General features: G+C 39.0%; 1 long non-coding RNA gene across 1 annotated transcript; it reads left to right on the top strand.

Annotated features, from left to right (window-relative positions):
* Window positions 1-13,187: 13,187 nt before the first annotated feature.
* On the top strand, window positions 13,188-13,834 carry LOC140179840 (uncharacterized). The gene is made up of 3 exons (XR_011873667.1): window positions 13,188-13,327; window positions 13,432-13,625; window positions 13,772-13,834. It is a non-coding gene; the product is annotated as an uncharacterized lncRNA (long non-coding RNA).
* Window positions 13,835-14,637: the final 803 nt, after the last annotated feature.

The raw sequence follows: 14,637 nt of genomic DNA, 5'->3' as shown, positions 1-14,637 counted from the left end.
TCAGACTCCAAAGGAAATTCCAGATTTTTAGTTGTTGCATGATATTTGGACAAAATTCTAGAGAAACATGGTGAAAAAGGTAAGCAACTCTATATTCTGAAGCTACATCATATATATTTGATCTGTTGAGTGTCCATTGAATTTCATCCTCTCCTTCTCCTGGTACTGTAGATAGAATTTTCTAGGAAATATCTTGAGAGAATATTGAATTAATTAGGGAATGATTCCATTGCTTATGTGCAGAGAACAGATCACGAACTAAGAAGATTGAATGTCTAGTTTGGGACTAACTTATGAGAGTTGGTACTGAGAATGGATACGGAGGTGGGAGCCATGGATCTCTAAAGATTCGATTTGTTGTTCCAGAACTAACTCTCTAGTTTAATCCATTTTCAACGACACTTCTACCTGCAAGGATACTCCTCCATCCCCAAGAAGGTACCCCAACTCTGCATCTAGAATAGAATTATATCTGAAATATTTTTCTTTTAAGATTCTAGATAATAAAGCATCAGGATTAGTGGCAATTCTTTAACATTGTTTACCTAGGAAAGACAAATTTTGTGCACAGAGGTCTTTAAAGCCAAGCCCTCCTTCTTTCTTAGCCTTTGTCATTGTATCCCAACTAATCCAAATCATACAACGTTTCGCAGCTTGTTGACCCCACCAGAATTGATTAAGAATGTCATGAATTTCCTTGATTAGATTATCTGGAAGTCTGAAATAAAACAGGGTATATATCGGGATTGCTTCTCCTACCTCCCTTAGTATAATACTTGTCTTCCTCCATTAGATAAAAGACATCGTTTCCAGCCTTGGACCTTTTTGGTAAACCTTTCTTTGACATCAAAAAAGGTGGTCTTTTTCGATTTATTTACTAAAGAAGGCAGTGCCAAATACTTGTCTTGAGCTCCAATCGGACCATTCAATTACCTCCTCCCCAAATTGAACTTTCTGATTTGTTCCACCTTGATATCATGCCTCGGTTAAACACCCTACTCCCCCATAATGGTGCAATGCACCAACCTAACTCCTGTTTGTAAATTAAAAGGTGGAAAATAGATCGAATAGATTAGTTTAAATTTGAAAAAAAAAAGATTTCACTACGAATGAAAAGTTACGTGTAAAAATTAAAACATTGAGTACGTGAGAAAATATCAGAGATGAAAAGTTATGTTTTATTGGTTTCATGATGAGAAAAAATGCGGTTATCTCTCCCACTTCTAGGGATGGCAATTCTCCCCGGCGGGGCGGTTATCCGCTGGGATTTACCCGTCGGGGAGCAGGTTTGGGGAGCATTTTCTCTCCACGGGGAACGGGTACGGGTACCCGTGTAACAAACGGGGCGGGGGCGGAGATAGAGGTACCCGCCCCGTGGGTACCCGTTTATATCTATATATATAAAATTACAAAAATAACCATATATATATTAGTTAAAACCCTAATTTAGAATTTCACCATCAGTCATTCTCTCACGCTCTCTTTGTCACTCTCTCACGCTCTCTCAGAACTTAGAAGAGCCTCTCTCTCGCACTCTTAATCTCACAGGTCACCACTCACCGCCTCGTTCAGTCCTTCTTCCTTCTCACTGAATCGCCGGAATTCTTCCTCTCAGTCCCTCACGTCGTCGTCCCTTACCTTCTTCCGTCGCTGCCGCCGCTCACTTTCTTCCTCTCACACTACAAAAAAAATATGTTTTAGCGACAAAATTTTAGTGGCAATAGTACAATGGCTATTAATTCTTTAATTTAAGTTATGTTTTTACGGCAATTATATATTTGCCTCTATTACTATATATTATAATGGCAATTATTTTTATTGCCACTAATAAATACAAAAAAATTTTGTTTGTAAAAAATTTTTTAGTGGCCATAGAGTTATGGCCAGTATTATTATCATTAAAATATTTTTTTAATGAGTTATTGCTTGTGCTTCTTAGAACTTTGGCATAAAAAATGTTAATTCAGATATTCAGGAAGAAAGGGATCTAGCTTATGTTGAAGGTGAAGATTGGTCTCACCGCCAAAACCCTAATCTCATCGTAGCCGTCACTGCCGCCATCGACACCGCCGTCGAGCAAAGGCGCCTCCTCCACTAACTCATCTCTAGATGTGGTAGCAATGCTCAAACCTCTGACATCTACGCCTTTCTCTGACACCGCCGATCTTCAGCAACAAGCTGTGATGTCAATACAAATTCCAAAATCACCTCTCATTTCGCACGCTGTCTCTCCCAGCTCGAATTACGAATGGCCAATCAGAATCCTGCGGAGGCAGAATCGAAGAGTGGCTCCGATGCGTCTTCTAGGATCGAGGAAGTGAGTGAGTGGTCGTCGCTCGCGATTTCCGCCAGAAGGCCTCTGAGTACCTGGTGCACGAAATTGTGATCTTTGGTAATGGCTCCAAAGGCTTGGTGCTCTAATATCAATTCATAATTTGTCACAACTTCGATACAACTAACCAGCAAGTGCACTGGGTCGTCCAAGTAATAAACCTTACGTGAGTAAGGGTCGATCCCACGGAGATTGTTGGTATGAAGCAAGCTATGGTCACCTTGTAAATCTCAGTCAGGCGGATATAAAATAATTATAGAGTTTTCGAAAAAGGATAATATAATAAGGATAGAAATACTTATGTAAATAATTGGTGAGAATTTCAGATAAGCGCATAGAGATGCTTTCGTTCCTCTGAACCACTGCTTTCCTGCTATCTTCATCCAATCAGTCTTACTCCTTTCTATGGCTGGCTTTTTGTAAGGATGTCACCGGTGCCAATGGCTACTTTCAATCCTCTCGGGAAAATGGTCCAAATGCTCTGTCAGAGCACGGCTAATCGTCTGGAGGCATCACCCTTGTCGATGGTTGCATCCTATTCCTCTCTGTGAAAATGGTCCGATGCGCTGTCACTACATGGCTAATCATCTTTGAGGTTCTCGATCATACTGGAATAGAATTTACTATCCTTTTGCGTCTGTCACTACGCCCAGCACTTGCGAGTTTGAAGTTCGTCACAGTCATTCAATCCCAGAGTCCTACTCGGAATACCACGGACAAGGTTTAGACTTTCCGGACTCTCATGAATGCCGCCATCAATCTAGCTTATACCACGAAGATTCTGATTAAGAGATCTAAGAGATACTCATTCAATCTAATGTAGAACGGAAGTGGTTGTCAGACACGCGTTCTTAGGGAATGATGATGATTGTCACGTTCATCACATTCAGGTTGAAGTGCGAATGAATATATTAGAAGCGAAATAAGATGAATTGAATAGAAAATAGTAGTACTTTGCATTAATCTTTGAGGAATAGCAGAGCTCCACACCTTAATCTATGGAGTGTAGAAACTCTACCGTTTGAAAATACATAAGTGAAAGGTCCAGGCATGGCCGAATGGCCAGCCCCTCTGATCTAAGAACCAGGCGTCCAAAGATCAAAATATAATCCAAAGATGTTCCAAGATGTCTAATACAATAGTCAAAAGTCCTATTTATAATAAACTAGCTACTAGGGTTTACAGAAGTAAGTAATTGATGCTTAAATCCACTTCCGGGGCCCACTTGGTGTGTGCTTGGGCTGAGCTTAAGTGTTGCACGTGGAGAGGTCATTCTTGGAGTTGAACGCCAGCTTTTGTGCCATTTTGGGCGTTAAACTCCACTTTGCAACTTGTTTCTGGCGCTGGACGCCAGAATTGGGCAGAGAGCTGGCATTGAACGCCAGTTTGCGTCATCTAAACTTGGGAAAAGTATGGACTATTATATATTTCTGGAAAGCCCTAGATGTCTACTTTCCAACGCAATTGGAAGCGCGCCATTTTGAGTTCTGTAGCTCCAGAAAATCCATTTTGAGTGCAGGGAGGTCAGAATCCAACAGCATCAGCACTCCTTCTTCAACCTCTGAATCTGATTTTTGCTCAAGTCCCTCAATTTCAGCCAGAAAATACCTGAAATCACAGAAAAACACACAAACTCATAGTAAAGTCCAGAAATGTGAATTTAACATAAAAACTAATGAAAACATCCCTAAAAGTAACTAGATTCTACTAAAAACATACTAAAAACAATGCCAAAAAGCGTATAAATTATCCGCTCATCACAACACTAAACTTAAATTGTTGCTTGTCCCCAAGCAACTGAAAATCAAATAGGATAAAAAGAAGAGAATATACTATAAATTCCAAACTATCAATGAAACATAGCTCCAATCAGATGAGCGGGACTTGTAGCTTTTTGCCTCTTGAATAGTTTTGGCATCTCACTTTATCCATTGAGGTTCAGAATGATTGGCATCTATAGGAACTCAGAGTTCAGATAGTATTATTGATTCTCCTAGTTCAGTATGATGATTCTTGAACACAGCTATTTTATGAGTCTTGGCCGTGGCCCTAAGCACTTTGTTTTCCAGTATTACCACCGGATACATAAATGCCACAGACACATAATTGGGTGAACCTTTTCAGATTGTGACTCAGCTTTGCTAAAGTCCCCAATTAGAGGTGTCCAGGGTTCTTAAGCACACTCTTTTTTTGCTTTGGACCTTGACTTTAACCGCTCAGTCTCAAGTTTTCACTTGACACCTTCACGCCACAAGCACATGGTTAGGGACAGCTTGGTTTAGCCGCTTAGGCCAGGATTTTATTCCTTTAGGACCTCCTATCCACTGATGCTCAAAGCCTTGGGATCCTTTTTATTTACCCTTGCCTTTTGGTTTTAAGGGTTATTGGCTTTTTGCTCTTGCCTCTTGGTTTTAAGAGCTTTTGGCTTTTTCTGCTTGCTTTTCTTTTTCTTTCTATTTTTTTTCGCCTATTTCCCTTTTTTTTTCTTTTTTTTTCTGCAAGCTTTGTTCTTTGCTGCTTTTTCTTGCTTCAAGAATCATTTTTATGATTTTTTAGATTATCAAATAACATGTCTCCTTGTCATCATTCTTTCAAGAGCCAACATATTTAACATTCTTAAACAACAACTTCAAAAGACATATGCACTGTTCAAGCATTCATTCAGAAAACAAGAAGCAATGTCACCATATCAATATAATTAAACTAAGTTCAAGGATAAATTCGAAACTCATGTACTTCTTGTTCTTTTGAATTAAAACATTTTTCATTTAAGAGAGGTGATGGATTCATAGGACATTCATAACTTTAAGACATAGTTACTAAATACTAATGATCATGTAATGAAGACACAAACATAGATAAGCACATAACATAGAAAACGAAAAACAGAAGAAATAAGAACAAGGAATGAATCCACCTTAGTGATGGTGGCGTTTCCTTCTTGAGGAACCAATGATGTCCTTGAGCTCTTCTATGTCTCTTGCTTGTCTTTGTTGCTCCTCCCTCATTGCTTTTTGATCTTCTCTAATTTCATGAAGGATGATGGAGTGCTCTTGATGTTCCACCCTTAATTGTCCCATGTTGGAACTTAATTCTCCTAGGGAGGTATTGATTTGCTCCCAATAGTTTTGTGGAGGAAAATGCATTTGAGGCATCTCCGGGATCTCATGGTGATGAGATTCATGCGCCTCTTGAGCTCCATGAATGAGCTCTCTTGCTTGCTCCATCTTTTTCTTAGTGATGGGCTTTTCTTCCTCAATGTGAATGTCTCCTTCTATGAAAGCTCCAGCTGAGTAACATAGATGGCAAATAAGATGAGGAAAAGCTAGCCTTGCCCCAGGAGAGGGCTTTTCGGCTATTTTGTAGAGTTCAAGGGAGATGACTTCATGAACTTCTACTTCCTCTCCAATCATGATGCTATGGATCATGATGGCCCGATCCACAGTAACTTCAGATCGGTTGCTAGTGGGGATGATGGAGCGTTGGATGAATTCCAACCATCTTCTAGCCACAGGCTTGAGGTCCAGCCTTCTCAGTTGAATCGGCTTGCCTTTGGAGTCAATCTTCCATTGAGATCCTTCCACACATATGTCCATGAGGACTTGGTCCAACCTTTGATTAAAGTTGACCCTTCTAGTGTAGGGGCGTTCATCTCCTTGCATCATGGGCAAGTTAAACGCCAACCTCACATTTTCCGGGCTAAAATCTAAGTATTTCCCCCGAACCATTGTAACATAATTCTTTGGATTCGGGTTCTTACTTTGATCATGGTTCCTAGTAATCCATGCATTGGCATAGAACTCTTGAACCATTAGGATGCCGACTTGTTGGATGGGGTTTGTTAGAACTTCCCAACCTCTTCTTTGGATTTCATGTCGGATCTCCGGATACTCATTTCTCTTGAGTTTGAAAGGGACCTCAGGGATCACTTTCTTCTTGGCCACAACATCATAGAAGTGGTCTTGATAAGCTTTGGAGATGAATCTTTCCATCTCCCATGACTCGGAGGTGGAAGCTTTTGTCTTCCCCTTTCCTTTTCTAGAGGATTCTCCGGTCTTAGGTGCTATCAATGGTAATAGAAAAACAAAAAGCTTATGCTTTTACCACACCAAACTTAGAATTTTGCTCACCCTCGAGCAAGAGAAGAAAGAATAGATGAAGAAAAAGAAGAAAATATGGAGAGGAGGGGGGAGGTGTGTTTCGGCCAAGAAGAGAAAAGAGGGGTGTGTTGTGTGAAAATGAGGAAGAATGGAGGGTTATATATAGGGAAGGGAGGGGGGTAAGTTCGGCCATTTAGGGTGGGTTTGGGTGGGAAATTGATTTTGAATTTTGAAGGTGGGTGGTGTTTATGGGGTAGGTTTATGGGGGAGAGTGGATGGATGTGAGTGGTGAAGAGGTGATGGGGAAGAGAGATTGAGGTGATTGGTGAAGGGTTTTGGGAAAGAGTGTTTGTGGGATTGTGTGAAAGAGGGGTGAGAAGAAGTAAGTGGAGGTAGGTGGGGATCCTGTGGGGTCCACAGATCCTGAGGTGATCCTGTGGGGTTCACAGATCCTGTGGTGTTCAAGGATTTACAACCTTGCACCAAATTAGGCATGTAAAATGCCCTTGCACACAACTCTGGGCGTTCAACGCCAGGTTGGTGCCCATTTTGGGCGTTCAACGCCCATTTGTTGCCCATTTCTGGCGTTGAACGCCAGAACCATGCTTGTTCTGGGCGTTCAGCGCCAGCTCTTCTCCAGGGTGCAATTCTGGCGTTCAGTGCCCAGATGCTGCCCATTTTGGGCGTTCAGCGCCCAGATACTGCCCATTTTGGGCGTTCAGCGCCAGAACCATGCTCTGTTCTGGCGTTGAATGCCAGACAGGTGCTTCCTCCAGGGTGTGATTTTTCTTCCGCTGTTTTTGATTCTATTTCTAAATTTTTCGTTTATTTTGTGACTCCACATGATCATGAACCTAGGAAAACATGAAAAACAAAAATAAAATTAGACAAATAAACATTGGGTTCCCTCCCAACAAGCGCTTCTTTAATGTCAATAGCTTGACAGTGGGCTCTCATGGAGCCTCACAGATGTGCAGAGCTTTGTTGAGACCTCCCAACACCAAACTTAGAGTTTGGATATGGGGGTTTGACACCAAACTTAGAGTTTGGTTGTGGCCTCCCAACACCAAACTTAGAGTTTGACTGTGGGGGCTTTGGTTGACTCTGCTTTGAGAGAAGCTTTTTCTGCTTCCTCTCCATGGATGCAGAGAGAGATCCTTGAGTTGTAAACACAAGGTTGTCCTTATTTAATTGAAGGATCAATTCTCCTCTGTCCACATCAATCACAGCTCTTGCTGTGGCTAGGAAAGGCCTTCCTAGGATGATGGATTCATCCTCTTCCTTTCCAGTGTCTAGGACTATGAAATTAGCAGGGATGTAAAGGCCTTCAACCTTTACTAACACGTCCTCTACTTGTCCATAAGCCTGTTTTCTTGAATTGTCTGCCATCTCTAATGAGATTTTTGCAGCTTGCACCCCATAGATTCCCAGTTTCTCTATTACAGAGAGGGGCATGAGGTTTATCCTGAACCAAGGTCACACAGAGCCTTTTCAAAGAGCATGGTGCCTATGGTACAAGGTATTATGAACTTTCCAGGATCCTGTTTCTTCTGAGGCAATGTCAGTTGATCCAGATCACTTAGTTCATTGGTGAACAAGGGAGGTTCATCTTCCCAAGTCTCAATACCAAATAATTTGGCATTCAGCTTCATGATTGCACCAAGGAACTTGGCAGCTTGGTCTTCAGTGACATCCTCATTCTCTTCAGAAGAGGAATACTCATCAGAGCTCCTGAAGGGCATAAGGAGGTTCAATGGAATCTCTATGGTCTCTAGATGAGCCTCAGATTCCTTTGGTTCCTCAGAGGGAAACTCCTTATTGGTCACTGGACGTCCCAGGAGGTCTTCCTCACTGGGATTCACGTCCTCCTCTCCCTCTTTGGGTTCGGCCATTTTGGTAAGATCAATGGCCTTGCACTCTCTCTTTGGATTTTCTTCTGTATTGCTTGGGAGAGTACTGGGAGGGATTTCAGTGATCTTCTTACTCAGCTGGCCCACTTGTGCCTCCAAATTTCTAATGGAGGACCTTGTTTCATTCATGAAACTCACAGTGGCCTTAGATAGATCAGAGACTAAGTTTGCTAAGCTAGATGGATTCTGCTCAGAATTCTCTGTCTGTTGCTGAGTGGATGATGGAAAAGGTTTACTATTATTAAACCTATTTCTTCCACCATTATTAAAGCCTTGTTGAGGCTTTTGATCCTTCCATGAGAAATTTGGATGATTTCTCCATGATGAGTTATAGGTGTTTCCATAAGGTTCACCTAAGTAATTCACCTCTGCTATTGCAGGGTTCTTAGGATCATAAGCTTCTTCTTCAGAAGATGCCTCTTGAGTACTGTTGGATGCAGCTTGCATTCCATTCAGACTCTGAGAAATCATATTGACTTGCTGAGTCAATATTTTGTTCTGAGCCAATATGGCATTCGGAGTATCAATTTCAAGAACTCCCTTCTTCATAGGCGTCCCATTATTCACAGGATTCCTCTCAGAAGTGTACATGAACTGGTTATTAGCAACCATGTCAATGAGTTCTTGAGCTTCTGCAGGCGTTTTCTTTAGGTGAATAGATCCACCTGCAGAAGTATCCAATGACATCTTTGATAGCTCAAATAAGCCATCATAGAATATATCCAGGATGGTCCATTCTGAAAGCATGTCAGAAGGACACTTTTTGGTCAGCTGCTTGTATCTTTCCCAAGCTTTATAGAGGGATTCACCTTCTTTCTGTTTGAAGGTTTGAACATCCACTCTAAGCTTGCTCAGCTTTTGAGGAGGAAAGAACTTGGCTAAGAAAGCCGTGACCAGCTTATCCCAAGAGTTCAGGCTGTCTTTGGGTTGAGAGTCCAACCACACTCTAGCTCTGTCTCTTACAGCAAAAGGGAAAAGTATGAGCCTGTAGACTTCAGGATCTACTCCATTAGTCTTAACAGTATCACATATCTGCAAGAATTCAGTTAAGAACTGAAAAGGATCTTCAGATGGAAGTCCATGAAACTTGCAGTTTTGCTGCATCAGAGAAACTAATTGAGGTTTCAGCTCAAAATTGTTTGCTCCAATGGCAGGAATGGAGATGCTTCTTCCATGTAAATTGGAGTTAGGTGCAGTAAAGTCACCAAGCATCCTCCTTACAATATTATTATTTTCGGCTGCCATCTCCTCTTCTTGTTCGAAAATTTCTGTAAGGTTATCTCTGGATTGTTGTAATTTAGCTTCTCTTAGTTTTCTCTTCAGAGTCCTTTCAGGTTCTGGATCTGCTTCAACAAGAATATTCTTGTCCTTGCTCCTGCTCATATGACAAAGAAGAGGGCACAGAAAAATAATAATAATAATAGTAGGGATCCTTTTTACCACACTATAGAGGTCCCTGTGTGAGTAGAAGAATAAATAAATAGAAGGAGATGAGAGAGAAAGAGGATTTTCGAAAATAATTTTTGAAAAAGAGTTAGTGATTTTCGAAAATAGTTTTTGAAAAAGGTTAGTAATTTTTCGAAAATTAAAATCAAAAACCAAAATAATTAGTTAATTAAAAAGAAATTTTGAAAAAGAGGGAAGATATTTTCGAAAATTAGAGAGAGAGAGTTAGTTAGGTAGTTTTGAAAAAGATAAGAAACAAACAAAAAGTTAGTTAGTTAGTTGAAACAAATTTGAAAATCAATTTTGAAAAGATAAGATAGGAAGTTAGAAAAGATATTTTGAAATCATATTTTGAAAAAGATAAGATAAGAAGATATTTTTGGAAAGATATGATTGAAATTAGTTTTTTGAAAAAGATTTGATTTTTAAAATCACAATTAATGACTTGATTCACAAGAAATCATAAAATATGATTCTAGAACTTAAAGTTTGAATCTTTCTAAACAAGCAAGTAACAAACTTGAAATTTTTGAATCAAAACATTAATTGATGGTGTTATTTTCGAAAATTATGAGATAAAGATAAGAAAAAGATTTTTGAAAAATATTTTTATAATTTTCGAAAATAACTAAAAAAAATGAAAAAGATTTGACTTTTGAAAAAGATTTTGAAAAAGATAAGATTTTTAAATTGAAAATTTGATTTGACTCATAAAAACAACTAGATTTTAAAAATTTTTGAAAAAGTCAAATCTAATTTTCGAAAGTTTGAGAGAGAAAAGGGAAAGATATTTTTTTTATTTTTGAATTTTTAATGATGAAAGAGAAAAACATGAAAAAGACTCAATGCATGAGAATTTTTAGATCAAAACATGTGATGAATGCAAGAACCCTATGAATGTTAAGATGAACACCAAGAACACTTTGAATGTCAAGATGAACATCAAGAACTTATTTTTGAAAATTTTATATGCAAAGAAAACATGCAAGACACCAAACTTAGAAATCTTTCATGTTCAGACACTATGAATGCAAAAATGCACATGAAAAACAAGAAAACATCAAGATCAAACAAGGAGACTTACCAAGAACAACTTGAAGATCATGAAGAACACTATGAATGCATGAATTTTTGAAAAATGCAAGATGAATATGCAATTGACACCAAACTTTCAACTTGACTCAAGACTCAAACAAGAAACATGAAATATTTTTTATTTTTATGAATTTTATGATATTTTTTTGTATTTTCTTTTAATTTTTTTTGAAAATCATTTTGAAAAAGAAAAATAAGGATTCCAAAATTTTTAATATGAATTCCAGGAATCTTATGCTCTAAAGTTCCAATCAAAGGGTCAGGCATGGCTTAATAGCCAGCCAAGCTTTAGTATGTAACTCAGACATGACACGCCTGACATTCCCTACAGCCAGCCAGGCTTCAACATGCTTCATGAAACACTAGAATTCATTTTTTTTAAAAATTCTGAAGAAAAATATATTTTTGAAAACATTTTTATTTTTAAAATTTTTTCAAAAACAAAGGAGAATTTTTGAAAGATTTTTGAAAAATTTTTGAAAGTAAAACAAAAAGAAAATTACCTAATCTGAGCAACAAGATGAACCGTCAGTTGTTCAAACTCGAACAATCCCCGGCAACGGCGCCAAAAACTTAGTGCACGATATTGTGATCTCTGGTAATGGCTCCAAAGGCTTGGTGCTCTAATCTCAATTCATAATTTGTCACAACTTCGATACAACTAACCAGCAAGTGCACTGGGTCGTCCAAGTAATAAACCTTACGTGAGTAAGGGTCGATCCCACGGAGATTGTTGGTATGAAGCAAGCTATGGTCACCTTGTAAATCTCAGTCAGGCGGATATAAAATAATTATAGAGTTTTTGAAAAAGGATAATATAATAAGGATAGAAATACTTATGTAAATCATTGGTGAGAATTTCAGATAAGCGCATAGAGATGCTTTCGTTCCTCTGAACCACTGCTTTCCTGCTGTCTTCATCCAATCAGTCTTACTCCTTTCTATGGCTGGCTTTTTGTAAGGATGTCACCGGTGCCAATGGATACTTTCAATCCTCTCGGGAAAATGGTCCAAATGCTCTGTCACAGCACGGCTAATCGTCTGGAGGCATCACCCTTTGTCGATGGTTGCATCCTATTCCTCTCTGTGAAAATGGTCCGATGCGCTGTCACTACATGGCTAATCATCTTTGAGGTTCTCGATCATACTGGAATAGAATTTACTATCCTTTTGCGTCTGTCACTACGCCCAGCACTTGCGAGTTTGAAGTTCGTCACAGTCATTCAATCCCAGAGTCCTACTCGGAATACCACGGACAAGGTTTAGACTTTCCGGACTCTCATGAATGCCGCCATCAATCTAGCTTATACCACGAAGATTCTGATTAAGAGATCTAAGAGATACTCATTCAATCTAATGTAGAACGGAAGTGGTTGTCAGACACGCGTTCTTAGGGAATGATGATGATTGTCACGTTCATCACATTCAGGTTGAAGTGCGAATGAATATCTTAGAAGCGAAATAAGATGAATTGAATAGAAAACAGTAGTACTTTGCATTAATCTTTGAGGAACAGCAGAGCTCCACACCTTAATCTATGGAGTGTAAAAACTCTACCGTTTGAAAATACATAAGTGAAAGGTCCAGGCATGGCCGAATGGCCAGACCCTCTGATCTAAGAACCAGGCGTCCAAAGATCAAATTATAATCCAAAGATGTTCCAAGATGTCTAATACAATAGTCAAAAGTCCTATTTATAATAAACTAGCTACTAGGGTTTACAAAAGTAAGTAATTGATGCATAAATCCACTTCCGGGGCCCACTTGGTGTGTGCTTGGGCTGAGCTTGAGTGTTGCACGTGGAGAGGTCATTTTTGGAGTTGAACGCCAGCTTTTGTGCCATTTTGGGCGTTGAACTCCACTTTGCAACTTGTTTCTGGCGCTGGACGCCAGAATTGGGCAGAGAGCTGGCGTTGAACACCAGTTTGCATCATCTAAACTTAGGCAAAGTATGAACTATTATATATTGCTGGAAAGCCCTGGATGTCTACTTTTCAACGCAATTAGAAGCGCGCCATTTTGAGTTCTGTAGCTCCAAAAAATCCATTTTGAGTGCAGGGAGGTCAGAATCTAACAACATCAGCAGTCCTTCTTCAACCTCTGAATCTGATTTTTGCTCAAGTCCCTCAATTTCAGCCAGAAAATACCTGAAATCATAGAAAAACACACAAACTCATAGTAAAGTCCAGAAATGTGAATTTAACATAAAAACTAATGAAAACATCCCTAAAAGTAACTAGATTCTACTAAAAACATACTAAAAACAATGCCAAAAAGCGTATAAATTATCCGCTCATCAGTACCGATCCCAAGGTACGGTTCTAATTAACTGTGATTAAAGTTAATTCAAGTTAGTGAGACAATCTTAGGGTTTCGTTCTGTTAACTGTTATAGGGACAATCTGCGATATCAGTAGAAGATACCTTGAAGATCATAATCTGCAGGTTCACTCAACTTGATCTCTTAATTCTTGTTTGGATATTTGTTAATGACGATCATTTCGTGCTTGGAACTTGTCCAGTTCTTGTTTCATCGTGTGATTGTTTAGGAAACAACACAAGAAGCTCTATTCCCTTGAGATGGAACTTGCTGCTGCTAGGAATGAGGGTTTTGTTTTGAAGCAACTGCTTGAGACCAATGGGATTTACTCTGAGGGAAAGCCTTTGGTCATGATAGGTGTACTCACAACATTTGGCCGCCAGAAGAATAGGGATGCCATTCGCAATGTCTGGATGGGAAGTGGTAATTATATATGTTTTGTTCTTTCTCTTGCTTAATTAGAAATCACTGACATTGTAAATTACTCTGCCATGATTAATATTACACAGTTTGCTCACTGAGATTGTGGATTAGAGGTAGTTTTAACATTAAGAGTTCTTTCTTTGCAGGTGCAGCTTTGAAGAAACTGGAGGATGGAAGAGCATTGTTGCACGATTTGTTATTGGGAGAAGGTTTAAATTCTTACTTTTAATTTTTCTGGGATGAGGGGGCATGTTGGATCCAATTGTGATTCTTATGGTTTATAAACAATTTTGCAGTGAAAATCGTGGAAACAATTAGGATAAGGACATTGATCGTGAGAATAGGCTGACTAATGACTTCCTAATTCTTGTAAGTTTAACTAGTCGAAGGATTTTATTCTCTTTAAGCATTCTGCTTTACTGGAATTTGGCAAGTATTTTGTGGCTTACTGTGAGTGAAAAATGAGGTCTCAGAGTATAAGCTGGTTTAGCTCATTGCCTTCAACTCTTATGTTGACAAGATGATCACGTAGAATCAAACGAGGGGATCCCAAATAAAGCTAAATTGGTTTTTGCTTATGCTGCAGATAAATGGGATGCATTGCAATTATGTTCATCAATGATGAATAATTATCTCAAGGCAAGTTTTAATTTATTGCTATTGGCAAATAATTGTTGCTTTAGTTTTAATTCAATGTGTTGATTTTCAGATTGATTAACACTAGTATATAGTAACAACAATAATAATAAGACTAAGAAGAATAATAAATTATTGTTGTTGTGGTGGTGGTGGCGAATAACTGAATTGGGAAGAGATGTTTTATTTATTTGTCTTGCTTGATTTATATTATGATGCAGAAGAATAGCGGTAGTGAGACACTTGACACGGTAGAGTGGCACTCTTGGATTTTTTTTGGTTCATGACGGGAGTTTCTATAGTTAACTATGGTGAAAGCACATGCTCCACGTTATCTCCTTCCCTTTAAATTGACCTCAGCTGAAGCTTCATTTCT

The sequence above is a fragment of the Arachis hypogaea genome, chromosome 16, assembly GCF_003086295.3.
Source record: "Arachis hypogaea cultivar Tifrunner chromosome 16, arahy.Tifrunner.gnm2.J5K5, whole genome shotgun sequence".
Lineage (NCBI taxonomy): Eukaryota > Viridiplantae > Streptophyta > Magnoliopsida > Fabales > Fabaceae > Arachis > Arachis hypogaea.
Note: the sequence above shows the minus strand (reverse complement) of the source record. Positions and strands in the feature narration are given on the sequence as shown.